At 34.8% G+C, this 16353-nt stretch overlaps 1 pseudogene; it reads right to left on the bottom strand.

Moving 5' to 3' along the window:
- The window catches only part of LOC121978640, a 36802-nt pseudogene extending 21414 nt beyond the window's left edge, over window positions 1–15388 (bottom strand).
- Between the last annotated feature and the right edge of the window lie 965 nt (window positions 15389–16353).

Genomic DNA, 16353 nt, shown 5'->3' on the forward strand with positions numbered 1-16353 from the left:
TGCACACTTGGTAGAAGGGTTAGACAAACAACATATCTAACTTTAACCTATTTGTCATACATCAAAATCAGATTATTAGTGCAACCTGCACCGACATCTACTCATACTCTTTTGGAAGTTTTTGCCACTAACAACAGAGCATATTCTATAGGCTAATTATACGATGGAAGCTTTCAGACTGTTACATCAGAGATATGCATGCTCGCTTAAGGAAAGGTGTTAGGGACATTTTTTTGACTCGTCTTTTCATAGGATATTTGGGAAAATGTGTATATACTTTGAAATATGTGTGCAGGCACTACAGTGGCACTATAAAAAGGGATTTCCATTTACAAGAAGAGGGATGCACAACTTCATCATTTTACACACTATTTTGCTACAATACTCTTGCTATTCTCTATATCATCGAAAATTAACTTGACCGTCAAAGGGCCAACGTCGAGAACCCTTTCTCGGCCTGGCACTGACGCTTTTGTAAAAAAGGTAGATCCACTATCTTAGCGGCCCCGTAATGCCAACCTCTCAGATATAGAAGGAGGTAAATGCAGGTACACAGACCATAGGCATATGGTAGGGTAAACCTCAGTCGTTAGTTTCTGAGAATCGACCCCTAATCATTATACAGAGATATCATACGTCCAACATTTACGCTACATCCTAGGGACAACACTGATATTTTTATATTATAGGAGTACATGACATTTTTATCGCGTCAAACTTTTAGTCACCTCCTTAATTTTCCATCTTCTTCCTACTAGAACAACTATAATATTGAAGACACATAGACATATACGTGTTTGAATTTGAATAAAAAAAAGGAAAATAGTAATCCAATAAAAAAACATAAATTATATAAAAATTATATCGAATGAAAGTTTTTTAAAAAATATAATTTTATTAGAATTAGTTTGAGATGAGACATTCTACAATAATCAATAAAATATTATTAAAAATAGTATTATAAAAACAAAATTTATTTTCTAAAAAAAAAATGTATTTTAGAATACTTTAGTATACTAAAGACACATGTGTGTAGAAAATTTATAATTTTATTAAAATTAATTTGAGATGAGACTCTAGATCGAATAACTAATAAAAAAATTATTAAAAATAGTGTCATAAAAACAAAATTTATATATGAAAAAAACAAGATATTTTAGAATACCTTAGTTTACTTAAAGTTATGCACATTATGGAGTAAACCTCGTGTCGTTAATTCCTAAGAATTAACCCTTGATCATTACGTAGAAATGTCATGTGCCCATCATTTATGGTATGTCCTGAAAACGTCACTGATACTTTTATATTTGTAGGAGTATATAAAATTTTCATCGCGTCAAACTTTTAGCCGCCTCCTTAATTTTCCGTCTTCTTCGTACAAGAACAACTACAGACAAGAACAACTATCATACTGAAGACATATATACATATCTGTGTTTGAATTTGAATAAAAAAAAGGAAAATAGTAATCCAATAAAAAAACATAAATTATATAAAAATTATATCGAATGAAAGTCTTTTTAAAAAATATAATTTTATTAGAATTAGTTTGAGATGAGACATTCTACAATAATCAATAAAATATTATTAAAAATAGTATCATAAAAACAAATTTTATTTTTTTTTTAGGAAAAAAGTATTTTAGAATACTTTAGTATAGTGAAGGACCGGATCCTTGGTCCCCTTGTTTTGGTCCGCTCCTAGATCAAGATAAGGAGATTGGTGGGAGGCAATATCCCCCATCTGTTAATAGGTGGGGGCCCATTGTCTCTCACCAATATAAAGACTGGACCATGAATTGATCCAGTCTTTACGGACCAAAGGATCCGCCCCCGTATGCTGAAGACATGTGTGTTCCAATTTGAAACTAAAAAAAAATAGTAATCCAATAAAAAATATAAATTATATTGAATGAATGTTTTAGAAAAATTATAATTTTATTAAAATTAATTTTAGAATACCTTTGTTTACTTAAAATTATGTACATTATGAAGTAAATCTCATATCGTTAATTCCTGAGAATCGACTCCTGATCATTACATAGAGATATCATGCGTCCTTTATTTACGCTATGTACTGAGGACGACACTAATACTTTTATATGATAGGAGTACATAAAATCTTCACCACGTCAAACTTTTAGCCACCTCCTTAGTTTGTTGTCTTCTTCATACGAGAACAACTATCAATCTATCATACTGAAGACATATATACATATCTGTCTTTGAATTTGAATAAAAAAAGGAAAATAGTAATCCAATTAAAAAGCATAAATTATATAAAAATTATATCGAATGAAAGTCTTTTAAAAAATATAATTTTATTAGAATTAGTTTGAGTTGAGACATTCTACAATAATCAATAAAATATTATTAAAAATAGTATCATAAAAACAAATTTTATTTTTTTTTAAAAAAAAAAGTATTTTAGAACACTTTAGTATACTGAAGACATATGTGTGTTCCAATTTGAAACTAAAAAAAATAGTAATCCAATAAAAAATATAAATTATATTGAATTAATGTTTTAGAAAAATTATAATTTTATTAAAATTAATTTGAGATGAGACTCTAGATCGGATAACTAATAAAAAATTATTAAAAAATGGTGTCATAAAAACAAAATTTACATATGAAAAAAAAGGTATTTTAGAATACCTTATAGTTTAACTTAAAGCATCCACCCCTATACTTGGATTTGAACCCATGATCTTAGATACATGTTAAATAGTTTTACTACCAACTAGACCAAGGAATCCAAGTGACTAATTTTCTAATTTAATTAATAAGAAATTTAGAGATATTATATTCAAGCGAATTATATGGATTAATCTTGATAAAGTTAATAATTTGGGGAAAAATATATAATATCTAACATTAATTGACAAATTATGTTGTTGCTTCAGGCAAGTTCCACAATAAAGCAAATCTGTTGATTGCAGGATTTTCACAAGTACAAGTCCAGCAAGATATTTTTTTTTTCTACCCAATGAACAACTTCAGTTAATTAATGTGAGTTTAGATTTTTCACAGCAAGGATCTATGTAGGGACAAGAACATAGTATTGTAATTACAATCTTACTAATAGTTTAATAACCCTAAATCCTAAATTCAAAAAAGTAAATTAAAAACTTATGAAGGTTTTCATTTATGGAGGCCTAACATTGTGTTTCATTAGTCTGTCAAAAGTCTGTCAAATTATTCTCAAGTATCCATTCCCAAAATAAACGATGAAAAATAATTTACTTGTAGATGACTTGGTCATATTAGTTTAAACAGTACATAGCAAATTTTCCACATTAATATATTGATAACAAAAACATTGGCACAATTCGCTTATTTTTCAAGTTTTGATATGGATTTTGATCCTTTTCAATCCTCTCAGGATACCTGAGGATACTTTTTCATTTACAATTTATGATATGAAAAATAAATGTTAATACAAGGTCATTAAATTATGTAAAGGGAGATAAATTATGAAATCAGTTTATAATCGACCATCAAGTGATTAAGGGGTGGAAAGAGTTTTTCCCCAAAGACATGCTCCTATCGAGAATTAATCCATATCTTATTATAGTAAATTTGTCATTCTAAAGTCAACTAGGTACCCTGTGGAGACATGATATGAAAATATTTTTTTTTTCATTCAATACCATCTGATATGATCAAGTCAAAAGTCAAATTGAATTGACGTCAAATCAAGACGAGCTCGAATAAAGTTGAGCTTGGATCAAGTGAAATCGATCTTGATCAAATCAAGTTTGGGTCAAGTCGACTCCTGAGAGACGACTGTATCCAAATTTAATCTGCCTAAATTCGAACTTTGATTCAACTCGGCAGCTATTGAAGCGCTAAGAGACACGGTTGTTGAAACGCGATCACCAATAGACGTGTCTCTCGACAAGGAACGGAAGAGGTGTGCTATCTTATCATGGTTATTCTTTCACTTTCTAATTAAAGTGAACCCTAAACTCTCGACTATCCTTTTTTTCATTTATTTCTTCCGCTTTTCTCCAATATCGGAGTGGCCTTGCCAAGGTTCATCTTGATCTACTTCTAATGTCTAATCTCTTCTTTGAGTCTTTGTAGACTTTCGTTCAAAGGACCTCCTTAGCTTGCTACTTGGAGTTTCGAAAGCTGATCTGAAGAGGTTGATATACTAAACCTCGATTGGAAAAAAAACCCAATTTGAAAAAAAAAAATAATCTACTAAAATCTAACTTGAAGAAAGTATGACCCTAAAGAAATGGTATATTGAAATCCAATTTAAAAAGAAGAAAAAAAATCAGACCTAAAAGAAAGTTGATTTGGCTCCCTCAATTTTTTTTATTTCAAGAGATGTACGAATACAAAAATAGATGACAAATGGGAGGCGAATGAGGCACAATGCCATGACTTTCGCCACCTTTTGCCCGTATCCCGATATCGATATCGATATCGAGACTCATTGTAGGCTTATAATAATCCGGCACTGCCACGCCTCCTTTGGCGTAGAGCTCCACAACTGCCAGCGCCTGCCCATAGAAGAGCCTCAGATCTCACTGTAGCTCTGAGACGATTGCCTGTCGGGGCATGCCACACATTCTTGGGTGGAATTAGTTCGTCTAGCACCGTTGTTTGCCAGCCATGTTGCCCGTTGCTCTACTAATGCTTGTGCGCTCCGCAGTTCTGCGCTTTGTGCCCGCTCGAGCCTAGTGAACCTCCGGATAGTACCCACATAGTCTCACCAAATATTTCCTCAGCCAGACAAAAATTTTTCTACATATATAAAGTACAACTTCGGTCAATTAGTATGAGTTCAAATTTTTCACTTCTTTGCCTGTGCTAGGATCCATATTTGGACAAGAACATAGTAATGTAATTACAACCCTGCTAATCGTTTAATAACCCTGAATCTTAAATCCTAAAACTCTCTCTTAAAAACTCCTGAAGGTTTTCATTTATGGAAGCCTAACATTGTGCTTGATTATTCTGTTAAAGTCTAGCTGATCAATTATGTCATATCTCACTTGTGCCTTTGTGTGTCAGTTAAGCCTTTGCAACCTGTCATGACCTTTTCAGGGTTGAAGGATTGTGATTTGCCAATAGATTCAGGCCTTATAGTTGTTGAAATTGTTTCAACCTGTCATGAACCCACTTTTATGCCAATATAATCCTTCTGTTAAAGTCTAACTTGAAATGACATAAATGTGTATGAATCTTTTATATATATGCATTTCATTGTTAACGATTCGATGGACATGATCAAGGTAACGAAGGGTTCTTGGTCGTGACACTGATACTTAAATCATCTTTATGTTAATCTTAAACAGGGTACTCGTTGCTCATTATTGAATTTCTTGCTATTGACAACTTCATGCAGATCCAGGGAAACAAGGCCTCTCGGCCGGTCAGTTCATTGTTCTTCCTAACGAAAACACTGAAAAAAGTCTCAAAGGTTCAAATTGATGAGGAGAGTCTTTTATCAGAGGACTTGATGCCAAAATGTGAACTCATGCTCATTGCTTCTGTGTTGTTTCAGGTATCTCTATCGACGAGTTTTCTCTTCTGGAAAGCTTCTGCACTTATATCTTAAAAGACTGGGTTTTTGCTACATCTAGTTATTATTTAGATATATAGTTCACATTTTCAACTCAGATGAAATTAATAATTTTCTTCAGCACCTCTATCATTGCCATCTAAAGAAATGATGTTAATTAATTCATAAACTCTATTATGCTTTATCAAAATGCTAGAATTATTCAAGAGAGAGATAAACAACTTACAAACTATTATGAACTCAGAGTTGGAAAAGGTATTATCAAAAAAGGAACCTTGCAATATATGTAGACAGTAGAAAACTACCACTGAGACACTATATAAAACATGGAACAATATTCAGGTAGGTGATTTACCTTACCCTCCCTAAAGATAACTTCCATTAGTGAAGCTAAACATATATCACATATAAAGTATCTGAATACATAATAACTGGTGCCATAAGATGTTTAGAGATCATATCTGACAGATAAAGCTGGTTCTGTCCACCTGTTTCCAATTTACAACTATGATGCTGGTTTAATAATAGTATCAAACCTTTCATTCATTGGTCTTGAGAGAAACTTCATGCATATCGGTGGCTTGACTTTGAGCAATGCAAGCACTGCTTGAGGTAGACTCCATACTCCATCACCACATATCAAACCAGATGCCACTGTGGGACCAAATGCTGCCGCCTTTGCCCTGTCCATCTTTTGCCACACAAATATATACTATCACAGTTCCTATAAACATGTCAATGGCAAAGGCTGTTCTAAGGAAAAAAGGTATAGCCATTGCCATTGGAATTGGGATACATTGGCCCACCTTCTTAGGAGACAAGTCCCTTGCCAAGTTGATGAGAATAGCCAGTGCGAAAAATATGTAGCACAGTGTGAGGCAGTGCTTGGGTAGTGAGGAGACCACCGTTGACGCCTAGAATTGCCAAGTTTCTGTTAAGGATGGCATAAGGTGCCGGATATTGATTTCCTGGAACGCCGATATCATCGAAGGCGTTACATAAAAGCCAGAAAACACATGGAGCGACCACACTCCCCATTAGAGGCTGAAGAGAAATAATTTTCCTAGTGTCTTCACTTGCTTCCTGAAGGTTCAATGGCAAGATCATTACATTCTCATTACTGCCTTATTGGAAAGGTGAAAGAGAGAAAAGACTTGGATGCTCTTGAGATAGTTACTTGGCCAAGTTTTCGCCCTGAGGAGTATGGAAGCCATTGATAAGGTATGCAGTTTCAGTGCCACTCGGATAGATCAGCTTGTAGTCGATGATCATTATCTATAGAAATCAAGAAATAAGTATTCCTACATAACGGTGCAAATACTACAAAAACTTGAAGAGCTTGCAAAAGGGCCACTGCCAGTACAATCATTAGGCCATTGTTTGATTCTACTTACCTTTCTGAGGGGCGTGACAGAAAACAATCCTACAAACTGACGACAAACGATCATCCATCCTAATTTTGGGTCCTTGATATTCAGTGGATCATTTGCTTCTTTTGTTTGGCCTGCGATTTTCAAACTCATTCCAAGGAGGTAATTGCCATAACCACCTGTTAATTGAGTTTTAAAATTACTGTCAAACTGAAGAAATTATTATATCTTGTTTGACAAAAAGGATAAAATGGAAAAGCATGAAAAAGCTTAATCATAGAAAAATCGGTTGAGAAATTTCAACGAAAAATCCTAAACTCTATTCAATTTGCAAGAAATCACTAACATAATAGTCAGAATTGTTGAAGTGTACCAGAACTCATAGTTTGTGATCGATTTTGGCCAATGATCTTTAATTTGTAAATTTTCTTAATATCCATAATTGTCTAAGTTTGCTTGTTTCTAATTTGCTCCTCAACAAATCAGAAATTGTGTATGTGATATCCACACTATTATATTCATGACTTATCCTGTCCAAAAGTGTGAAGTCGGGGAGGTGGCAATTCCCCTGACTGGATGATGACCTCGCTCCACTCTGCAAAATAAAACTAAAACTAAGGAAGGCATCTCTGGCGTTGGCTCTCCGATACTCAAGTTAGAAACAGAGAAAGGAAAATGGGAAATGATAGAGACCGAGACTTATTTTTCTTGCCTTTCCCTCATACCTGGCATGCCCCTTTTATACCTTTCTTAGTAATCTTCCATCTTTCCCTGTTTAACGATATTGATTATTTACAGAAGACACCTTTGTCTTGGCTTCTATGTATTTAATGACAGATGGAGTGTTCTCCTTTGCTTTCTCTTCCTCAAGTTAGTCTTCTCTTTTATTACTTTGCGTGACTGATGTCGGTGCCGCATCTGATCGAACGGGTGGTCCGCTCAGACTAATTTCATGTCGACCGAGCAGCGTCACTCCTGTCGGCTGATGTAGTCACTCCTACTCGGATTAGCCTTACTTGAAGCCTGGTGTTAACCGCTTTGACTTTGATCTACACTGTGACTATTGACCTGTGCCACATAAGTTCTTATCTCCGAATCAATGACAATTAAGTCCTTAAGTCAAATTCTTTAATTCTAAATTTGATCACATTAATTATGACTTATTTAATTGATGACATTAAATATTTATAATTACAATTATAATCTAAAAGTTTTAATAATGACCATATGTATAAACTTATAAATGTGTTAACCTTAGAGCTCAAAACTTTTGTCATTATAGTCATAGGGCTTCCTTAACAATGTCATATATTAATTACATAGACATAGGATCAATGTACTCTTTGTTGCATTTTTCACAACTAAACCATCAATGGTCATGTACATCAATACAATCAAATCACATAGATCAATCATGAATATATGGTATAAAAATTACATGCAAGGTAATCTAAATACATAAGTTTCAACAACATAACCAAACATATATAGAAAATATATATGGTACAAACTCCCATTAGATCTAGACTTTGCCAAATTGAATAACATTCATACGAGTGGTATGCTCATAAAAGACATTGGGTGGTAAACCCTTCGTAAAAGGATCTGCTATCATGGAGTTTGTGTCTATGTGTTCTATTAAAATCTGTCCACTTTGTACTCTCTTTCATAACAAGGAACTTAATATCGATGTGCTTTAATTTTGTCAAGCTACTATTATTATTAGAATACAATACAACTGATCTATTATCACAAAATAACTTGAGTGGTCTCTTAACCCTTCCCAAAACACTCAACCAAGACAAAAAATTTCAACCATATTCCCTGATTAGATTTCTCGTAACATGATATAAACTGTACTGTCATGGTGGAAGAAGTTGTCAGTGCCTGTTTGGCACTTCTCCAAGAGATAGCTTTGGCGGCTAATAGAAAAACATAGCCTTAAATAGATCTCATGCTATCTTGGCATCCTGCAAAATCAGAGTCTTATATGTGAGCATGTAATCACTAGTTCTCATTAAATATCTCATTATCCTCTTTGCTACTTTTCAATGATCCATTCTCGGGTTGCTTAAATATCTGCCCAACACTCTAACTATGTACGCAATATCCGGACACATACAAACTTGAGCATATATAAGACGTCATATAGCCAAAGCATAGGGAATCATTTTCATTTCTTGAGTCTCAAGGCTTTTTTTAGGGCACTGTTTAAGACTAAACTTATCTTCTTTAGCTACCGGGGCGTTACATGGTTTGGAATCTTCCATGTCAAATCCAAGAATATCTCAAAAACTACCTCGGTGCATTTAGATTCCTAGTACAAAAGATGTGTTACCAAGATCTTTTATTTCAAATATCTGGATAGAAATCTCTTGATATTATTTAACATACCTATATTGTTTGTGGCAAGCAAAATATTGTCAACATATAGAACCAAGAAGATATGCTTACTCCCACTGAACTTATGATACATATAATCATCTACCACATTTACCTCAAAACCAAATAACATGATTATTTGATAAAATTTGTGGTACCATTGACAAGAAGCTTGCTTTAACCCATAGATGGACTTCTAAGTTTGCAAACCATACTTGTAAGTACCCCATGATAGTTTTGATGTAATCAACTAAGTCAAGTTAGGTCATGTTGTATTTTAACCCTTGTGTCTAAGTGTGTAGGAACTTAGGAGCACAGGAAATCAAGCGAAAGACGCAACTAGCGAGAAGGATGACACGAGAGAGAGTCGACAGACTCAGTGCGTCCGAGGGATGAGGTGTTGTGGAAGAGTATGCTGGTGGATGAGAAGGAGACGTGCGGCGTTTCCGAGGGATGAGACGCCGGAGCGGAAGGTTGCTCAAGAAGGTCGAAAAGTGGGTTCGGGGGAGCCCTATTTCGGATGGCAGAAATCACCCAAGCGAGTGGAACTAGAGCGGAAGACCCAAACCCAAGCGAGCATAATCGGAGCAGAAGACCCAGACCAAAAAGTCAACAGAATGTTGACTTTTGGTTCCAAGCACCCAAACCAGAATTTGTATCAACTGACAACGTGGCATCATCCGTTGCGACGAGGATAAAATTATATCCACATCCAAACACCTGAAACCCTCCTAGGCACCCCGATTAGGGCTATAAATACAGCCCTAATCCCAAAATCTAAACACAATACTTGTAATCGATTCTAATTCAGTTTAGCTTTATAGTTGTGAGATTTAACTGATGTAAGAGGTTTCTCCACCCAGAGGAGATTTTAGTGAGCTTTCAACTTCCTTGGATTAGCAATCCCCTGATTGCAAACCAATTAACTCTTACTGTGCCTCTTCTTTCTTTAATTAGCTTATTAATTCTTTTATGCAAGTGTTAGTTATCAAGCTGTAAAGATCGAGAAAGGTTCATTTTTTATCTTGCAGGCTATTCATCCCCCTCTAGCCAGCCACAAAGAGACCATCAAGTGGTATCAGAGAAAGGATGCTTCAGGAGGATTAATCGTCGATCGAAGCAAAAGAAATGACCGGACTCAGCATCCACCCGCCAACATTTGAGGGGGAGTTCTCATTCTGGAAACAAAAAATGGAGGTATTTTCTCGAACCAATTTTGATATAATGCTTTCTATGAAATTTGGTTTTGATGTCCCCAAAAGTAAAGATGGAAAAGAACTTGAGAAGCATCTTTGGAATCAAAAGCAGTGCGACAAATTCATAACAAATAGTAAGGTCGAGTTCAACCTACTAAGTGTTCTTCCTGCTCAAGAACTCGACAAAATCGATAACTACCAATGTGCAAAAGAACTTTGGGAAAAGTTCTTGGAGTTTACGAACAATCAACGAAAGAAGAATTTGATTGTGCTATGGATACCGACTAGTCTTCAAAAGCATCCGAATCCAAGGAGATTACCGGAATAGCGCTAATTGTCGAGTACCTACCGAAGACGACGAAAGCACCTCGAAAATGATCATTGAGAGCATCGATGAAGGGGAAGACACTACAGAAGCAAGCAGCAATGAAATAGGAGCATCTACCGATGAATACACGGTAAGTCAAGTAAGTATGCTTCCTCCAGAGCAATTATTTAAAATTGTGCAAATGCTAAGTAAATCATTATATAAAAATAGAACAAAGTATATAAAGTCAAAGAAAGAACATGTATACCTAACAGAAGAATTTGAAAAACTAATAGATGAAAATACAAAAATAAAAGATAAAATTGAAATGCTAGAAAAAGATGATTCATACTCAATTTTCTACATGCTAATGATAGAAATTTTAAATATGACTGAGAACTTAATTGGTATTTTAGATTTCATAAAGGCCACGTTAGAAGAACATTACAAAAACATATTCTAAAGGAATTTTTTATTAACCCAGTTAGAAGAAACCTATATTAGGTTTCAAAATCATGCTTAAATTGAAAAATCATTATGCATGTGTTACTTTTATTTTGATTTCATATTCATGCTTAGAATTATCAAATAAATAGTTCTACATAATTACTATTTTAAAAAATAATTAAAATTAAATTTTTCTAAGAAAGAGAATTCCAGTATTCATCTATAGAAAAATTTTCAAAAAATTTTTTATCGTTATATTATTTTTCTATGTATTTTTTCAAAATTTGTATTCTTCGATTTAAAAATATCTTGTAGTGCTATTTGTTGTAAAATTTATTTTTCTGTGGAACTTTATTATTTTCTCTATCTAAGATAGTTTTTCTGAAATTTTTTGACCGTTGATGAAATTTCTATGAATTATTTATCCAAATACAAATTTCTAACATTAATTTTTTAAAAAAAATCAATTTTTGAAATTTTTTCGGTAAAGTTACTAACTATTATGTATTCTCAGCAAATATTTTAATATTTTTTTAGATTAATAACTATTTTTAACTTCTTGAATTTATACTGAAATGAAGTTATTTCTGTTTAAAATATTTTTTAATCTTTTTTGAAAAATTTTAAATTTACTTTAAATATGTTTGTTTAACTGTTATAAAATTTTCAAAACTTAAATTTTTTTTTGGTTTATAATTTAAAAAATCCAAATTTTTTAAAATTAAACCTTCTTTTTTTACTATACTTTAACCCTTAGACTTTATTTCAAGTTATATTCTTAGACTACCTTATTTTAATGTGATCAAAGGGGGAGAATTAGTGAAGTCTATGGGGAGGTAGATTTTTTTGCTTATTTTGTACTTGTAAAATTCATTACCTTACTGTTATTTTTATTTGGTTTACCCTAACTTAACTTGGGTTACTCAAATCAAAAAGGGGAAGATTGTAAGTACCCCGTGATAGTTTTGATGTGATCAACCAAGTCAAGTTAGGTCCTGTTGTGTTTTAATCCTTTTGTCTAAGTGTGCAGGAACTTAGGAGCACAGGAAGATGAGCGAAAGACGCGGCTAGTGAGAAAGACGACATGAGAGAGAGTCGATGAGCTCAGTGCGTCCAAGGGATGAGGTGCTATGGAAGAGTACGCTGGTGGACGAGAAGGAGGCGCGCGGCATTTTCGAGGGACGAGAAACTAAAGCGAAAGGTTGCTCGAGAAAGTAAAAAAATGGGTTTGGGTGAGCCCTATTCCGAATGGCCGAAATCACCCAAGCGAGCGGAACCAGAGCGAAAGACCCGGATCTAAGCGAGCAAAATCAGAGCGGAAGACCCAGAGCAAAAAATTAACAGAATGTTGACTTTTAGGTTTGGGTGCCCGGACCATAATTTTTATCAACTCGTAATGTGGCCCGATCCATTGCGACGAGATAAAATTCCATCCACGTCCAGGTACCTCGAACCCTTCAGGCGCACCGATCAGGGCTATAAATACATCCCTAATCTCAGAAGCTAAACACAACACTTGTAATTGATTCTAATTCAATTTAGCTTTGTAATTGTGAGATTTTACTGCTTTAATAGGCTTCTCCGCCCAGAGGAGATTTTAGTGAGCTTTCAACTTTCTTGGAGTAGCAATCCCCTGATTGCAAACCCAGTAACTCTTACTCTGCCTCTTCTTTCTTTAATTAGCTTATTAATTTTTTATGCAAGTGTTAATTTAATCAAGCTGTAAATATCAAGAAAGGTTCATTTTTTATCTTGCATGTCATTCACCCCCCATAGCCAATCGCCAATAGACCTACAATACTCTTTGGATCTCCCAATACATAGTATTTGGGTTGCACCATATAGATTGTTTTCTCAATATCTCCATTGAGAAAGCTGTCTTGACATCCATCTGATGGAGTTTCATATTGAAGTGTGTGACAAGTGTCATGATCATCCTAAAAGAGTCCTTCGTTAAAATTAGAGAAAAAAAATCTCCTTAAAGTCAATCCTATATTTTTTTAATATACCCTTTACTTACAAGACGTGATTTATACCTTTCCATATTACTATTTGAATTCTGTTTGGTTTTAAAAGCCTACTTACAACCCACTAGGAATAGGACAAGTTCTTAAACTTTATTGCCTTGCATTGCCTCATACTCATTCATTGCCTTGATCCACTTTTAAGAATTTGAATCTTGCATGGCTTAACGAAGGTTGATCGAATCATCTTTTATCATACCATTATTTTCCTCATGTTCTTGGAGTAGTACTATGTAGTCATCCAAAATTACACTCATCGTTTCTCCAACAAACCTTCATAAAGACACTTGTTCTTCATACACGGGGTCTTAAGGTTGTTGAGTTTGTTCTTCTAGAAGTTGATTGACAATGTCTTATTGTTCTTGTATTGCATCCTAATTACTGACAGAAATAAAATTCAATTATAGGAATATGAATCATTTCCTCTTGAAGAGTAGTGGAATACATTCCTCTTCAAAAACAAGGTTTATCACTTTACCCCCCCCCCCCCCCCCCCACCCCCCGCTCCTCCGCCCCAAGTCAATATCCTCAAATAAAGTTGCAGTTCCCATCTCAAAGATTATCTTTACCTTTGGATCATAAAAGCCCCGTGATCGCTCAAAATATCCAATAAAGTAGCTACTTACTGTTCTGAAGTTCAGGTTCTTTTTATGTGGCCAATACAGTCTAGTCTCAGCCGGACATCTTCAAATATGAAAATATTTTAGACTTGGCTTTCGTCTTGTCTAAAGCTCAAAAAGTGTTTTGGTAGCTACTTTAGTGGGTACTCAATTTAGAATGTAAGTGTAGTCTTTAATGCTTCTCTCCAGAGTAGAATCTAGTAAAGAGTCTGATTTTGTTGTTCAGCTACACCATTCTTGGTGAGCCTGGCATGGTGTCGATTCCACACTCCTCTAAGTATTGAGCAAAAGGTCTTGGATGTTGCTCACTTGAACCGTCATATCTACCTTAGCATTTGCCACCACTATTAGATCTGACTGTCTTAATTCTTTTATAGAGTTGATTCTCAACTTCAACATTAAATAATTTGAAAACATACAATGCTTGAGCTTTTCACAAATAAGAAACAAGTATGCATATCTAGAATAATGATCAATGAATGATACAAAATATTGTTGACCATTCCGAGAAAGTGTTGAAAATGATCCACAAAGATCTATATATATCAATTCCAATACTTCTGTAGCTCTATATGCACCCTCTTTCTTTATTTTAGTTTGTTTGCCCTTAATTTATTTAATGCAAATGTTTAGGTCTGTAAAATCAGTGGAGTGTAAAATTTCATCAAATATAAGTAGTTTAATTTTATTTCTATATATGTGTCCTAAACATTTGTGTCATAATACACCTAAGTTTTCAGTATTAAATTTACGCTTAGTACCACGTGATTTCACATTTAGGATTTCAATAAAGAAATATTTATATCAAGTATATATAAATTGTCATAAATTAGAAGTGAATCGGTTCCTACAATATTAGAATTAATAGATAAACTGAACTGATTGTTTTCAAACAAATAACAAAAAATCATAAACATAATAATCAGAATTGCGGAAGCATACCAAAACTCATAGTTTGTGGTCAATTTTGGACAATGATATTTAATTTGTAGATTGTCTTAATATCCAGAGAGTTTTGTTGATGGAGCACTAAACAAAATCGTTGTACTACAAGCTGGGACAACAACTCATATTTATAATTATCTAAGTTTGTTTATTTCTAATTTGACCCTCAACAAATTAGAAATTGTACATGTGATATTCACACTATTATATTTATGATAATTAAGCCCTTAAGTTAAATTCTTTAATTTTAAATTTGATCCTTTTAATTTTTGACTTATTTAATTGATTACATTAGTAGCCCCAAAATTCTAAAACTTGAATCTGGAGATAAAAAGACCATAAAAAGGAAAAATATATTGGAAAGTAATGCACCGCTGAAAGCGAGGCCGTAGGCAGTGACAATGTAGGTTTGGATGACGACATTCTCCTGGCGAGTGAAGGGGACGTGGAGGACTCCGATGTGCTCCAACACCTTGGTCCACAACTTGATGAAGAAGTCGAGGAGGCCGAAGGCAACGTTGAGTGAAGGGATGATCCCTGTCGTCGGGTCCAGCTTCATCACGATCACGCTCAGCATCATCGACAGCCCCAAGCTCACCAACAAGGGGCACAAGGCCAGCCTTGACTTTTAGGGGCCCTTGGTGAAAAAAAAAAGGAGTCCCTATAAGAAAAAAAATATTTACTAACATACAATTTGAATAGAGTTTAATAGAAAATTTTAAAAATCAATATATTTCATTTAAAATATGATAAACTCTATACAAAATATATTTCTCAAGATTCTCCAAAAAGTGAAACACCATACAAAATATATTTTCCAATCTTCTCTGATCTTGTCCGGAATCTAAGTCGGACGAAGGTCGAATGAGCTGTTACTAGTGTTGACGGAGAGACGACTAGGACACCCTTATCGTACGTGCCCCAGATAATGGACCCTCACGTGGTGCTGATGAACGGTGGTCACTGAGCCGACGATACTTCGGTACTTGAAGCTCTGCGCACACTCAGACAAGCATACGGAACGTTAAAGACCGACACCAGGGGAAAAGTCCCTAGCGCAGGCCCTCTGACGCTCAAATAAGATACTTTCCCCCCTAAAGAACAATGTACGAAGGAAAAGAAACTGTAGAAGACAATTGCGAATGTGCGAGAGAGCGTACCTGCTCAAGGGAGAGAGTCTCCCTTTTTATATGACCGTGTGTACCTCTGGAGCTTGACCGATGTCAGAGAATGTTGGGTACCAGGACTTGTCTGGTGATGGAGGACATGCGGCATCCTCCCATGGACTGGGAGAAGGTTCCATTCACAGATGACCACAGACCATTGGAATATTCCCTGAGATACAACAGTTATTCTCTGACAGGCGATTACGATTCCCTGACCTTGTTGTCGCCTAGCGTCTTCTGTCCCAGCCGGGTTAGATTAGGGGCAGTTCAGGATGATCTTTCGGGTATAACACTTGGATCGAGTCTTGATGAGAAAGACAAGCTGTGGTGAAAGCCCCATTTTCCCGTTTGGATTGCT

Source organism: Zingiber officinale, chromosome 4B (genome assembly GCF_018446385.1).
Source record: "Zingiber officinale cultivar Zhangliang chromosome 4B, Zo_v1.1, whole genome shotgun sequence".
In the NCBI taxonomy this organism is placed as follows: domain Eukaryota; kingdom Viridiplantae; phylum Streptophyta; class Magnoliopsida; order Zingiberales; family Zingiberaceae; genus Zingiber; species Zingiber officinale.